The following is a 15,264-nucleotide window of genomic DNA, read 5'->3' as shown; positions in this document are numbered from 1 at the left end:
GGACAGCACTGGCTCTTTGGCTTTGAAACGGAGATGAGCACCGCCCTCTAGAGTCGGGAACGGCTAGTACATATGTGCGAGGGAAACCTTTACCTTTACCTTTTTATATCCAGAACATCGGAGAAAAACAATTTAAATTTCACTGCAGAGAGAAGATACATCAATGTGTGGAAAATATCTAAAATGTGTTGAATTGCAGGACCAGTCCCCCTTAAGATACCTTGTGGAAGAAAAATTTAAGGAAGAGCACAAACATTGACAATTGTTTCATGCATGTTGGGGGGCACTGGACTAAATTAGATCATTCCATGTTCCTATTAAATGAATATGAAGTTTAGTTAAAATAATAGAATGGAAAACATTGAGATCAAAATGGAAAGGGTAGCACAGTCACCATCTTACCACTCTTTCTCACCAAGCCCACGCCTTATTACCTTTCCTTTTCCCTCCCCTCCTCCCTGTAGCATCCTAAAGACAAAGTGGTTATTAAGTAAGAAAGTGGGTGTATTTTGCAAGCTTTAAAAAAAGGATCCATCACCGCAAAACATGTCCACCCCCATTTTATACTCCTCTCATCCATCTTGCTCTATTTTGGTCTTCCTAAGAAACCTATTACCATGGCATCAAAGCACTGAAACCTCCTCCACAGCCAACCTGCTTTAGACATCTTCTGCCCTAATTCGAAAGAGTTCTGGGTTGTTCAACCAAAAAACAAAAACAAAACACACACCACACTAACTTCATCCTGGTTTTTCCATTTTGTCTTCCTGCTCTTAAATTTGTGTGCATCTGTGTATCCCAACCCCCATTTTCCTTTCAGCCTTATCTAAGTGCTTATTTTGTTATCACACAGCAAGGAACATATTCTAAAAGTGTTTTATGAAACTGAAAAAAAAAATGAATGGCATTAATAGCAACAGCACTTGGACTTGTATATCGCTTCACAGTGTTTCACAGCCCTCTCTAAGCAGTTTACAGAGTTCGCATATTGTCCCCAACAATCTGGGTCCTCATTTTACCCATCTTGGAAGGATGGAAGGCTGAGTCAACCTTGAGCCAGTGAGATTTGAACTACTGTCAGTTGGCAGAATTAGCTTGCGATACTGCATTCTAACCACTGCACCGCCGACCTCGGCTCTTAACCTAGCCTCAGCATCCTGTTGGTTATAGAAATTGGCATTTAAATATGTAAAGATATATATTTAAAAACATATTTTTGTTAAAAAACCAGTGATCATCCAGTGTATATTCAGTTCTTCTGCTCCACTTAACTCTAAACAGTTTCATAACTGTTTGACTGTTCCACCAATATGTTGGTTAGCAGGCAGCTTGCTCAGTGGAAAGAATGCACGAAACAACATCAGGAGCATCACTCTTTTTGGGAGGGCATGGGGGGGGGAGGAAGAAAGTATTCTCAAATCTGGTGCTTACATGAATGGAAATGAAATATTCAGCAATAGGAAAGGCTGGATTAGTTGGATCTATCTGCAGCTGGCAATACGCTGGATTGTGCTATCCATTACGGAAGGAGACTGAATCAACTGAGAATCTGAACTGCACATATCAGAGTCAGGGAAGAAAGTATTCTCAAATCTGGTGCTTACATGAATGGAAATGAAATATTCAGCAATAGGAAAGGCTGGATTAGTTGGATCTATCTGCAGCTGGCAATACGCTGGATTGTGCTATCCATTACGGAAGGAGACTGAATCAACTGAGAATCTGAACTGCACATATCAGAGTCAGGGAAGAAAGTATTCTCAAATCTGGTGCTTACATGAATGGAAATGAAATATTCAGCAATAGGAAAGGCTGGATTAGTTGGATCTATCTGCAGCTGGCAATACGCTGGATTGTGCTATCCATTACGGAAGGAGACTGAATCAACTGAGAATCTGAACTGCACATATCAGAGTCAGGGAAGAAAGTATTCTCAAATCTGGTGCTTACATGAATGGAAATGAAATATTCAGCAATAGGAAAGGCTGGATTAGTTGGATCTATCTGCAGCTGGCAATACGCTGGATTGTGCTATCCATTACGGAAGGAGACTGAATCAACTGAGAATCTGAACTGCACATATCAGAGTCAGGGAAGAAAGTATTCTCAAATCTGGTGCTTACATGAATGGAAATGAAATATTCAGCAATAGGAAAGGCTGGATTAGTTGGATCTATCTGCAGCTGGCAATACGCTGGATTGTGCTATCCATTACGGAAGGAGACTGAATCAACTGAGAATCTGAACTGCACATATCAGAGTCAGGGAAGAAAGTATTCTCAAATCTGGTGCTTACATGAATGGAAATGAAATATTCAGCAATAGGAAAGGCTGGATTAGTTGGATCTATCTGCAGCTGGCAATACGCTGGATTGTGCTATCCATTACGGAAGGAGACTGAATCAACTGAGAATCTGAACTGCACATATCAGAGTCAGGGAAGAAAGTATTCTCAAATCTGGTGCTTACATGAATGGAAATGAAATATTCAGCAATAGGAAAGGCTGGATTAGTTGGATCTATCTGCAGCTGGCAATACGCTGGATTGTGCTATCCATTACGGAAGGAGACTGAATCAACTGAGAATCTGAACTGCACATATCAGAGTCAGGGAAGAAAGTGCTGACAACTCTGAAAATACCAGTCTAACTGGTCTGAAGCGTGCTATGTAGAGACAGACAAAGTAAACATTTCAGACAAGGAAAAGTAATAAAAGTGCTGAGTCATCTATTTCTCTAACAAGAACTATTGCAGGAACAGGGCATGGCTAGTCTACTGAAGAGAAGGACCTTCCCCTGGGGGCCGCCAGCCGGCATTGCTTGGCGGACGGCACCCTGAGAAGTCCCTCTCTGTGAGAGCGTACGGGTCGGTGGGAGGCATGAGGTAACAGCAGGCGGTCCCGTAAGTACCCAGGCCCTAAGCCATGGAGCGCTTTAAAGGTCGTAACCAACACCTTAAAGTGCACTCGAAAGGCCACAGGCAGCCAGTGCAGTCTGCGCAGGAGCGGTGTTACGTGGGAGCTACGAGTAGCTCCCTCTATCACCCGCGCAGCTGCATTCTGGACTAACTGAAGCCTCCGAGTGCACCTCAAGGGGAGCCCCATGTAGAGAGCATTACAATAATCCAAGCGAGAGGTAACGAATGCGTGAGTGACTGTGCACAAGGCATCCCGATCAAGGAAGGGGCACAACTGCCGAACCAGGCGAACCTGGTGGAAGGCCCCCCTGGAGACGGCCGTCAAATGATCTTCAAACGACAGCCGTTCATCCAGGAGGACACCTAAGTTGCGCACCCTATCCTTTGGGGCCAATAATCACCAACAGTCAGCTGCGGCTGCAGCTGACTGAATCGGATGCCGGCATCCACAGCCACTCCGCCTTGGAGGGATTAAGCTTGAGCCTGTTTCTCCCCATCCAGACCCGTCGGCCTCCAAACACCGGGACAGCACTTCAACAACTTCATTGGGGTGGCCCGGGTGGAAAAGTACAACTGGGTGTCGCCAGCGCACTGCTGGTATCTCACCCCAAGCCACTGATGATCTCACCCAACGGTTTATATAGATGTTGAACAGAAGGGCGAGAGAATCGACCCCGCGGCACCCCACAAGTGAGGCACCGCGTCGACCTCTGCCCCCCTGTCAACACCGTCTGCGACCGGTCAGAGAGATAGGAGGAGAACCACCGATACACGGTGCCTCCCACTCCCAATCCCCCCAACCGGCGCAGCAAGATACCATGGTCGATGGTATCAAAAGCCGCTGAGAGGTCTAATAGGACCAGGGCAGAGGAATAACCCCTGTCCCTGGCCCTCCAGAGATCATCCACCAATGCGACCAAAGCTGTCTCCGTGCTGTATCCGGGTCGGAAGCCGGACTGGAACGGGTCTAGATAGACGGATTCATCCAGGTATTGGGGTAGCTGTCGCGCCACAGCACTCTCTACAACCTTCGCAACAAAGCGAAGGTTGGAGACTGGACGATAATTACCCAAAATAGCTGGGTCCAAAGAGGGCTTCTTGAGGAGGGGTCTCACCACCGCCTCTTTCAAGGCGGCAGGGAAGACCCCTTCCAACAAGGAAGCATTGATAATCCTCTGGAGCCAGCCTCGTGTCACCTCCTGAGTGGCCAGTACCAGCCAGGAAGGACACGGGTCCAGTAAACATGTAGTGGCGTGAAGCCTCCCCAACAACCTGTCCACGTCCTCGGGAGCCACAGGGTCAAACTCATCCCAAACAGACTCAACAAGACGTGCCTCCTCTCCCTCGCTTGGATCATCCCAATTTCGGTCCAGACCATCCCGGAGCTGAGCGATTTTATCGTATTATTATTTAATTATTATTAACATTATTATTTATGTCCTGTGGGTATTATCCATATATGTCAGAAATGCTTAAATCAGTCAGCTGACTGATTAGTGGTGTCCTTTACCTGCATTCATTAGAAATGAGGCCAAACATGCTAGTGCTGTTCACTGAGAGCTGATTTGAATTTCCCGTAGAATTACTTTCAACTCTAACTGAATGTATTTCAGCCAAGCTTGCTGTAAATCCTTCCATAAGCAAAGGAGCTTCTTTAAGGAGCTTCTCCCATTCCCTGCATTCATGGATCTAATAAATAAAATATAAACTTCTAATCTAGTAGAAAATGAGAATAGCTAGTCACCTAGCTATTCAGCCGGTATCATATTGGATACAAACATAATAATTAAAGGATAACTGTTGAACTCAATGGTAATGAATTTCTCGATCCCGAGACTTTTTTAGCTTGGTCAGCCATAATCTACTCCAGAACAATACATGACAGATGGTTCTCTTCTTTGCAACCGACACATACTGGATAATCCTCCTGAGTGAAAAAGGGAGCTTCTCATGGTGCCCATTTGCCAAGCTATTAAAATCTTGTGCTTTCTTTCCTTTACCTCCTATTCACAAGTGGTCATTCCATCTTCCTTGATTGAAAGCCTTTCCTCTTATCTCTCTTTATCTTCTTAAGATGTTTCTTAGGAGTAAACTTTCCATCTCTCCCTTCACTTGAATATTTTGCTTCATCCTTTTCTTTCTTCATTACTTCCAGGTTAATAGAATAGAATAGAATAGAATAGAATAGAATAGAATAGAATAACAGAGTTGGAAGGGATCTTGGAGGTCTTCCAGTCCAACCCTCTGCTGAGGCAGAAAACCCGACACTACTTGAGACAAATGGTTATCCATCATCTTCTTAAAAACTTCCAGTGATGGAGCATTCACAACTTCTGGAGGCAAGTTGTTCCGCAGATTGTTCTAATTGTCAGGAAATTTCTCCTTAGTTCTAAGTTTCTGCTCTTGTTCTCCCCCTCCCCCCCACTTCTGTGTAACTATCAGTGCGTAATGGAAGTATCTTGTAACTCACAACTTCACAGCTTTTATATTTTTTCCTAAACCTGAATTTTTTTATCTCAACTCTTTGGAGACAATCTTCTCCTTTTTTTTTTTTTTTGGGAGGTCCCCAATTCTGATTTTTTCACAGATTCTACCCAGGCTCCTTATCTCTTCAACTGTATTCCTATTTACCTTAACATCTGGGGATTCCATTTCTTCTTCTGACTCAAAGTAACAGTAACAGAATTGGAAGGGACTTTTAGTTTCATCACCCTGCACCCAATTATTAGTCCCAGTTAATTTTCTAGCTTCTCATGGCAGCTCTCTGCAATCTGTCTGAGATTTATTCATTTCCCAATTCTACAGATACCCTCTGAGCTGCATATCCTTAACAAATGTGTCCTGACAGCTATTTTGGTTCTGTGTTCCCACAATGTTGATGTCATCTTGTCATTAGGTTTTTTTAGATTTTAAATATTTTAATTTTTCGGCCAAATTGTATAATAAGTTTTTTAATTTAGTTCTTAATTGTACATTGTTTATTTTTATCTTGGCTGTACACCACCCTGAGTCCTTCGGGAGAAGGGCGGTCTAGAAATCTAATAAAATAAATAAATAATTAGATCTTGAATTAGACAGTTGTTAAAGTTGTTTTTAGCTAAACTAGGATCACAGTTCTGTCACTGTCCAAGGGCAGTCACAGATGTGTTAGGGTTTGACACCCATTATTTGGAGGCTAGTCAGGAGACTACTAACACTTGAATCAGAGGCAATAGAGGCAGGATAGGAAATGGAAAGGAGGACAACCAATTTCATGCTGGCCTCATTTTCTGCCAGTTTAAGAGGTGGATAGCGCTTCAACTCACTAGTGGGGAAAGATCCTATGACTTGTTTTCATGCTCAAGGTAGATGTTGCATCAATGCAGTGGCAGGAAAAGAAAATGTGACCACGTTTCTTATGAACCACATTGTTCCCATCCAAAAACTTAGGTTATTAGGTGAACAGCAGGCAGGAGTTTAAACACATGTAATTTGTTTATCCAAACTGGATATCTTAAATGATTTAAATTCAGCTGATTATTTCTCTGTGTTTACTCCTTGATATTCTAGAAAGTATGGGCCTAAAAATTAAAGATCTTGAATTATATTACTCAGCATTTGACATATTTATCTAACAGCCAAGGTGGCTAGCAAGGGATTTGTAATGATTTTTTGGGCTAGCCATGCTTGGTGTTTATGTTTTGATGTTTGCTTTAAGAGTTCCCAAAGTACCTGCCATTTGAGGGAGCTTACAATAGTTTCTTAACATTCTGAAAAATAAGTCCTCAGGGGATTCTTTGAAATCTCTTAGCAAGTCTGGATAAACCATGGTCAAATTCAGCATGGTTCTCTTTCATCATTTTATTTTAACCCTTCATCTTACCGTAAGAGTGGTTCTAATGATACTTTTCCGCCTTGTACTACAACTAGAGGCTAATTTTGACAAACTGTTACTTTACTATGCTTGGATGGATTTCTTGAAGATCTTAAAATTCCACCTGTCTCATTAGTTTCCCTCTTTCTATTTGGAGCAGAAGCTGAACCGCCTTCCTCTTGTTTAAACATTAAGGATGCCTTTTGGAGAAATTTGGAAACCAAGTCCCTTAAGACCATATGATGTAAATGGATGGGTCTGGGATATTCTGTTTTCTTTCATTTTAGGAGTGGAATATTTCTGCAGAAAAGAAAAATCATTTTTTGGATAAAAACCTTGTCACGTACTAAATTTTGGGGGTGGAACTGGAGGACTACAAAAATTACATTCTCAGTGATCTAAGGGATACAAATCCTGCTGTTAAGGCAATACATGCAGTCTTTGTTTAATGACCACAAGCTGTGACCCGCAAGTCTGCCAATGGGACATCGCTTGACCATAACTGTTGTGACTGGTTTACAATCTCATTTCCACTGTGGTCATAAAGCAAATAACCCAGGATTGTTAATTGAGACATTTGTGACTGCAACTTACAAGTTTACCGCCAGTGTCTCCATTGACTCTGATAGTTAGAAAGTAGTTGTGAAGCATGAGGCAGATGGTGGTCTTGTGACTTTAGGATGCTGCATCTGTTATAAATGAACGGCATATAAATTTGATAAATAAATAAATACCTCCCAGCTGCATAGCAGCCAAATACTGAGCTCTGGGGGTGCAGTTCTCGTAATGAAGTACAGTGGGCAAACTCTGCCCACAACCTGCCATTCAATCCTGATGGGTTCGAGATTGACTCAGCCTTCCATCCTTCCAAGGTTGTTAAAATGAGGATCTAGATTGTTGGGGGCAATATACTGACATTGTAGACTACCCAGAGAGTGCGGTAAAATGCTATTGCTATTTGCTAAATCTTAATCTCTTGATAACACGGATGCAGTCCTGTGAAGAATGATTGTTAAGTTAATTTTTTCAGTGTTGTCATAACTTCAAATACTTGCAGGGCGGTTGTTGAGTGTGAACTACTATGGATGATTCCTACTACTACTACTACTACTACTACTACTACTACTACTACTAATGTTTTAATTTGTATACCGCCCTTCTCCCGAAGGACTCAGGGCGGTGAACAGGCAAATAAAATACAAACAGAAACATACACAATAATTAAAACAACCCTTAAAAAACTGATTCAAATTTGCCAAAAAATTTAAAATAACATTACACCCCATAAGAATTACAAAAATTTAAAACCCATCGAAATTCAATTAAAAAAATTTAAAATTTAAAATTTAAAATCAGGCCAGTCCAGCCATACTCCCACTGTCGGAAAGGAGAACTCAGTGGGAGCTAGAATACCTGTAACACAGTCAGTCATACTAACTTGTATGACAAATGGTCCCTTACATTAACCAAACAGCTGCTGAAATGACACCAATCCATTCTCTGTATAGTTTTTAGGGTTCAGTTAAATGCTGCCTGAAATAAAAACCACTGCTGGTTAAAGCTATTATTCTGCCTAGAGCAGGGCTGTCGAACTCATGGCCCGTGAGCCAGATGTGTTGTGTGCTGGCCATGCCCACGCCCGGTTTAGCAAAGAGGAAAAAAGTCATGATATGTTATGTGATGCCTCCATAACACTGCAAGTTTGACAACCCTGGCCTAGCACAATACTTATGTGATGGCATATAGGAATGACTTAGGGAGGCAGGACGAAGATCCTCAGGTGGGAGAAAAGCATGGAAGCATTTCAGATGGGACCGTATCTAGTTTTCTGGAAGCTAAAAAGTAGCTTCTAAAAAGTTTCCCCCACTTACTACCCCCCAGCTGCTGACTAAGCTGCCTCTTATTAGACTGTTGCCTAAGCTGTAGCTCTTCCTTCTGTCTCCAAAGGCCATTTTCACATGTCCTCACAACCTAAGACTGGGATCTCCCTATTTCAAAGGCCAGTACTTGAAAGCATTGCTGTTCTATTCAAACAACCCTTTCCTGGTTTAACAAAATACCGTTTGCTCTTTTTCTAAACTGCCATTCTAAAGCAGGTTGCCATCATTCTGTTGCCTGGTAAATCTCAATCCCAAACCATTATTGGGAAGTGGCCTAAAATCTTTCAGTTGTGGGACCCTCTTTTTTGCCCCCTCGCCCCCTTTGATGCTCACCAGTTGCAACAGGCTGCGTCGAAGTGCACGCCATTCAATTCTGAGTGTTTTTGCCTAGTATTTCAGAATCCTGTTATCTACGCTGGATGTTCTCAGTCTTCCTTGATTTGAAATCAAATGTTGGCTTCAGCTTGATCTATATGGCTACTTCCCTTTCATCCCATACCACTTAGATAGGAAAGGACTTTCCATTTATCCTGTATTGCTGCCAATAAAGCTGCCAGTTGCTACCCCTTTAAAGTTGCATCACCTACCTTTAAAGCAGGTAGGAGTATGTCCATCTCCCCTTTTTTTAAAAGCTCACCTTCGGTTCCAGGTTCTGTTCAATAAGGCCTAGGTCATCAATTAAGAAGGTAAAGCAACATGAATGATGCATTGTGCTGATGACAAATATCACCCAAATGGCAAACAATGGCAATCAGACTATGGCAGATAGCTCCTGTACCCTCTAGCTTCATGTGTTTGGCAGTTGAGCCACTGCACAGTTGAGGTAGGCAGTGGGTTTAGCCTTTATATGAGCTCCGAACAGCTGCTTCTGTTGGATTGGAAAGGTTTTCCTTTGTTTTCAAACAGTTCCTCTGGAAAATAATTACAGCAGCGAATAATGAGCTAAAGCTTTCTCTATGCCAAGGCTCCTGCTGCTTAAAGGCAAGTAATCATAAGCCGGTCATGGTTTTGCATCAAGGCTGTCAGATCTTTGGGCCAGGAGTCTCATTGGATGCAGCCAAACTGTCCCTCTGGCTCTGCAAACCTCTTTATCATCAAATCAGCCACCTCCGTTTTTTTCAAAACAGGCACATTAATGTAAATGGGTGAAAACTGTTTCCCCCACAATCCTTCTCTGTTCCCTATTGCCTCCCCTAGGCTCTGATATGCGAGCCCCGTTTTTTTTTTTTCATTTTTCTGGTTCGCTTCTACAGCTGGCAACTTCCCACCTCTGTTTTCAGTGCTTATAGCATTCGCCAGCAATTCTATCTGCACATTCTCAAGCAAGGATTATTTTTGGCGCAAGTGTGTCTCATGAATGTGTATTTGCATTCACATGAGGAAGGCATAAATAGACACCTCCCACCCACCCCTCCAACTAATGATGCCCTCTCAGAAGGATTCAGTTTTAGAAAAGAGTTCAGTTAAGCGATTAGATGCTATTGTGGGAGGCATGATTATCGTCGCCTGTTCAGGAATGTCTTTGCGATTTAAAAGAGGTTAATATATTTCTTTTTCAGAATGTTTATTGGTTGTTGAATCAGATTAGAAGTGATACTTTTCATACAAGTAATGATTCCCCCCCACACTTACAGAATAAACACCAGGCATAACCTGATATGGATTCAGACATTAAAAGGGAGGAAATGAATTGCAACTTTTGGCCTCTCTCTGGTACCCGCAGTACAAAATACTTCTCTCTGCTGCACATTCTCTATCTGCATTGGAAGGACATTCTGGATCATATGAAGCTGCCTCCCATGCATTATGTCGATTGCTTATTTTTTAAATTGTGATTTTATCAAAATTTATTAAAATTGTCATGTCCCACTCCTCCTCTGACGGCCGGGTTGGGAAAGTCTGTATCAAGCGGGCTGCAAAGCCTCTGCAGCTTTGCCAAAGTTCTGTCAGAGTTCTCAGGGCAGGCAGGAGACCAGGATGTGACTTCAGCAATCCAAGTTAGACTTTGCCTGACTCAAAGAATGCCAGAAAGCAGATCCTTTATATAGGCCATGGGGTGTGGCTCCATGACTCAGCACTTATCCAGGCCTGCCCCCCCCTGCTTTTGCTGACGTCGCCTCTCCATTCTCTGGAAGCGTGGATCTATCCATTGCATCGTTTCGTCCCCAGCTGCCGGTAATCCCAGCTCATGGCTGGCTTCAGGCACACATGCTATCGGAGGGAGGTTTGTTTGCTCGGTTTGTCCGGGCATGGTGCCAGGGCTGGGGGCTGGAGGCATGCCAGGACATTTTTCTGTACTATCAGTCTCTGGCTGAGATAGCAGGAGATGAGAGGGGCCTGGCTGCGGCGGGGGGCGGGGGCGGGCGAGTGAGGCGCAACAAAAATAAAAAGGTAAAAGCTAATGCAAACTAAAAAAGAAAAGAAAAGAATAGGAAAGGAAAGGAAGAAAAAAAGTAAGACAATAGAAAAGAAAAAGAACTATGTAATGATTTCCCTTTTCCTCACAAATATAACTTATTTTAATAGTTTATCCCCTGCTTTTAAAATACAACAAATGATCTCTTCTTCCCATATCCATCTCTTATTCAGTAACAAATCCTTAAGGCCTCATTGTTCAGTACTGATCAGCAAAAGTCCCTTAAGGGTTATTAGAGATAACAATCTACCTATTTCAACCTTGATCAACTAAGCCAACTTTATACTTCTTCCTTTTAATAATCTTGATCTTAAATCCCTTCAAATAATGTCCTAGAATTGATTTATTTTTTCTTTTCATTGTCTCTTCTCCCACAATTCTTCAAAGCTTTAACAAATGTCCTTTGTAAATCCAACATAAGAAAGTTATTCGGGTGACTCTTTTGGTTTGTTATTTATATATATAAATTTATATATCCTTTTTAATTATTCATATATTGTTATTTGTATATCCTTTCTAATTTAAAGACCCTAGCTGTTTCTTTTGTATGTCCAGTGTAGCCTCTTCTTCCACATCATTCTTGAAGCCTGTTATTTGAAAAATCCATTTTCAGATCAAACTGAGCCTTGCCTGGTAAAATTTGTTCTATTTCCATAATATGTTTTAAACACAGTCATCTATAGATACAGATGCTCTTAAAATTAGCTTTTGGTCCATTGTTCAAAAATATCCTTGAATATGTCCAATGTTAAAATATTTTCCTTCATTCTGTATTAGTAAGTCAAATGTAAATGTCCTTCTCCTTTAAGTAGTTTTTTCTTCTTCTCCTTCTTTAGGTTTTTTAATTTTTATTCTGCCTTTTTTCATATACAACTCAAGGTGGTGAGCATACCTAATATTTCTTCCCCCTCCTATTTCCCCTACAATAACCACCATGTGAGTTGAATTGGACTGAGAGTGACTTTATTCCACTTATGCGGTTTTGGCTGTGCTTCATGTCGCCATTTCTTCCCCTGGAGGTTGGCAGTGCATTAAGTTGATGACTTCTAAATCTAAACCTGGTCTGTCGAAGGGCTTTTCCCATGGAGTTTTGCTCATGTAGCATGTCTTGCTTCTAAAAGAAGGCAAGCTTTATGAAAAAAGTTCTCCACTCCTCTGATTACAACAAAATACCTTATGCCACCAGACTTGAAATCCTGGGTTTAGAAAATTTAGAACTCCACCGCCTTCAACATGACCTGAGTTTAACTCATAGAATCATCTATTACAATGTCCTTCCTGTTGAAGACCACTTCAGCTTCAATCGCAACAATACACACAATAGATTTAAGCTTAATGGAACCGCTCCAATCTTGATTGCAGAAAATATGACTTCAGTAACAGAGTTGTTAATGCTTGGAATACACTACCTAACTCTGTGGTCTCTTTCCAAAATCCCCAAAGCTTCAACCAAAACGCTATCTACTATTGACCTCACCCCATTCCTAAGAGGTCTGTAAGGGGCGTGCATAAGAGCACTGGCGTGCCTACTGTTCCTGTCCTAATGTTCCCATCGATTGTATCCAAATTCGTATAGTTATTTCATGCTTATGCTTATATATACTGTTGTGACAAATAAAATAAAATAAATAAAATGGGCCGGAGGAAGGGAAACTGAAATGTGCTCAGAGTTGCATGCATATCTAACAACCCTGATGAGATAACCAAGAACATGAAATGGCATTAAGTGCATGCACCACAATGCTAATCAGACTACACACACACACACACACACGGCGTGTATAAATACATTTACACTGTGTGTGTATGTATATATGTATGTAGTCCTTGACATACGACTATAACTGAGCCCAAAATTTTCACTGTTAAATGAGACATTTGTTCAGTGAGTTTAGCCCCATTTCACGTTAGGTGAGTCTGGCTTCCCCATTGACTTTGCTTGTCAGAGGGTCACAAGAGGTGATCACTTGACCTTGGGACAGAACAATGGTCATACCGATAAGTATGAACCAGTTGCCAAGCAACTGGTTGAATTTGATAAATGGGGATGCTGCAAAGGTTGTAACTGGGACAAATGGTCATACATCACTTTTTCAGTGCCATTATAACTGAACAGTCACTAAACGAACTACTGTAAGCCCTTCCTAATTTTTTTTTTACAAAAACAGGGCACTCATTCAGTGTAGCTCTTTGCAGGCATTACCCAAACTTCATATAATACCAGAAAGAACTGGTGTTTGAGTGACTCCTTCTTGTCCTGTGAGCTGTTCTGTAGGAGTGGGCCAACACATTTCTGAACTGAGGAACCTAGTAGCAGAGCTTGTAGATGCCCAGAAGCCAAGACTCATGTAGTGTCCCCTTGTCTTCTAGAGATGTCCATGTTTAAAAATAGCACTTGTAGACAGATACCATGGGTAAAATCCAGGGGTGGGTTCCAAATTTTTTTACTACTGGTTCTGTGGGCATGGCTTGGTGGTCATGTGACTGAGTTGGCGTGGCCAACTCGAAGTCACTCACAGCAAGGTGGGGTGGCAAGCCCACTCAGTAACATGACCGATGCTGCAGAGACAGGCGATTTCCTAGGTACTTCCCCCCCCCCCACTTTGGGCTGACAAAATAAAAGCCTGCCTGCTTAGCAGCCTGGACTGGAAAATGGGGAAAATGTGTGTGTGTGTGTATTTCCTTCTGCAAGGACTTGGAGGCAGACACCATGCCTCTGAGGAAAAGAGGTGGTGAAACCCTGGCTGTCACCTGGGACAGGACCATGGAGGGACATGTCACATGCCCATTGCCCTTTGATGGGCATGTGATGTGTCCCTCCGCGGTCCTCTCCCAGGTGACAGCCAGGGCTTCACCGCCACCTCTTTTCCTCAGAGGCATGGTGTCTGCCTCCAAGTCCTTGTGGAGGGACACATATACACACATGCACCTGTTGCCCCCGCTGCCGCTACTTTTGGTCTCGGCTTCTCGGTGCTCTTAAAGTTGATCTTGAAGAGCTGGAAGACATTTCCTTAGATCACTGCCAAACTCATTGTTGGGAGCGTCAGGCTAGCCTGTGAATATACAAGAAGTCTTGGGCAATGTTTTTCCAAAGCTTGGCCAAGTCTTCGCCTCCTCTGCCTCATATCACAGAGCAAACATGGACAGCCTTTGGAAGAACTTTGTCGAAGACTTCAAAAGTACAGGAAAAGTAGCAGCGGCCAGGATGACAGGTGTGTGACATGGCCCTCTGTGGTCCTCTCCCAGGTGACAGACAGGACTTCACCGCCACCTCTTTTCCTCAGAGGTATGGTGTCTGCCTACCTTCACATATGGTGCACATGTGCAGCAGCCTTGAGACATCCTCCCACCCTTCTGTAGCACCGCCATTGCTGCCGCTCCTCTCACTCTAGTGCAGCAGCTCCGTCTCCCCAAAGGGCCACCCGCCCACCCATTGGCCGGGCCAGACTGGAAGTGGCTTGTCTCGTGTCATGGGATGGATGTGTGACCCGACCTCGGAAGGCAAGGGTGTGGGGGACTGCTGGGAAGGCAGGCAAGCATGGCAGGGTCACGGGGAAGGAAGTAGGCTGCTAGCTCCCTTCCCCATGGCCAGGTGGCTCTCACATGCTTGTCTGCCCGGTGGTCCCCATGGCTTGCCACCCGCCTCTTTGTTCAGCTGCTTACCTTCTGCAGAGGCTGGTCCAGAGTCGGGAAAGCAAGCTGACTGGAGTTTTCGGCGGCCCCCAGCCAGCCACCACTGAGGGAAAGTGGCTGGCAAAGAAGCCTCTGAAAAGGCTTCTTTGCCAGCCACTTTCTCTGCAGGCCGCCAAAAAATACCGGTGGAGAAAGCTGTTGCCGTTGTTGCCATGTTCGTCATGCATGCACATCCCATTGGACTTGCAAGGCAATGGGATGCATATGCATGAAGAACATGGCGGCGATGAACATAGCAGCCATGGTGAGTGAGCGGTAGCAGGGTGAGTGAGCGGTTTGGGGGCATGGCCAAATTTTTGCCAATGGTACACGCGAACCAGTAGCAACCCACCACTGGTAAAAATCAGAAGATGGAGCTGTTTTACCCATTCTATGATGTGTTTTGAGTAGTGCATTCTGGCAGTTCCAGAATGAACTGGAAACAAGGGAGATTATTAGGACTATGAGCCCTAATGAATCAGAGAATTGTGCTTAGAGCTCACCGCACTGGAACTCCAGGGTCCAAC

The sequence above is a fragment of the Ahaetulla prasina genome, chromosome 2 (genome assembly GCF_028640845.1).
Source record: "Ahaetulla prasina isolate Xishuangbanna chromosome 2, ASM2864084v1, whole genome shotgun sequence".
Lineage (NCBI taxonomy): Eukaryota > Metazoa > Chordata > Lepidosauria > Squamata > Colubridae > Ahaetulla > Ahaetulla prasina.
This window is presented reverse-complemented; position numbering follows the sequence as displayed.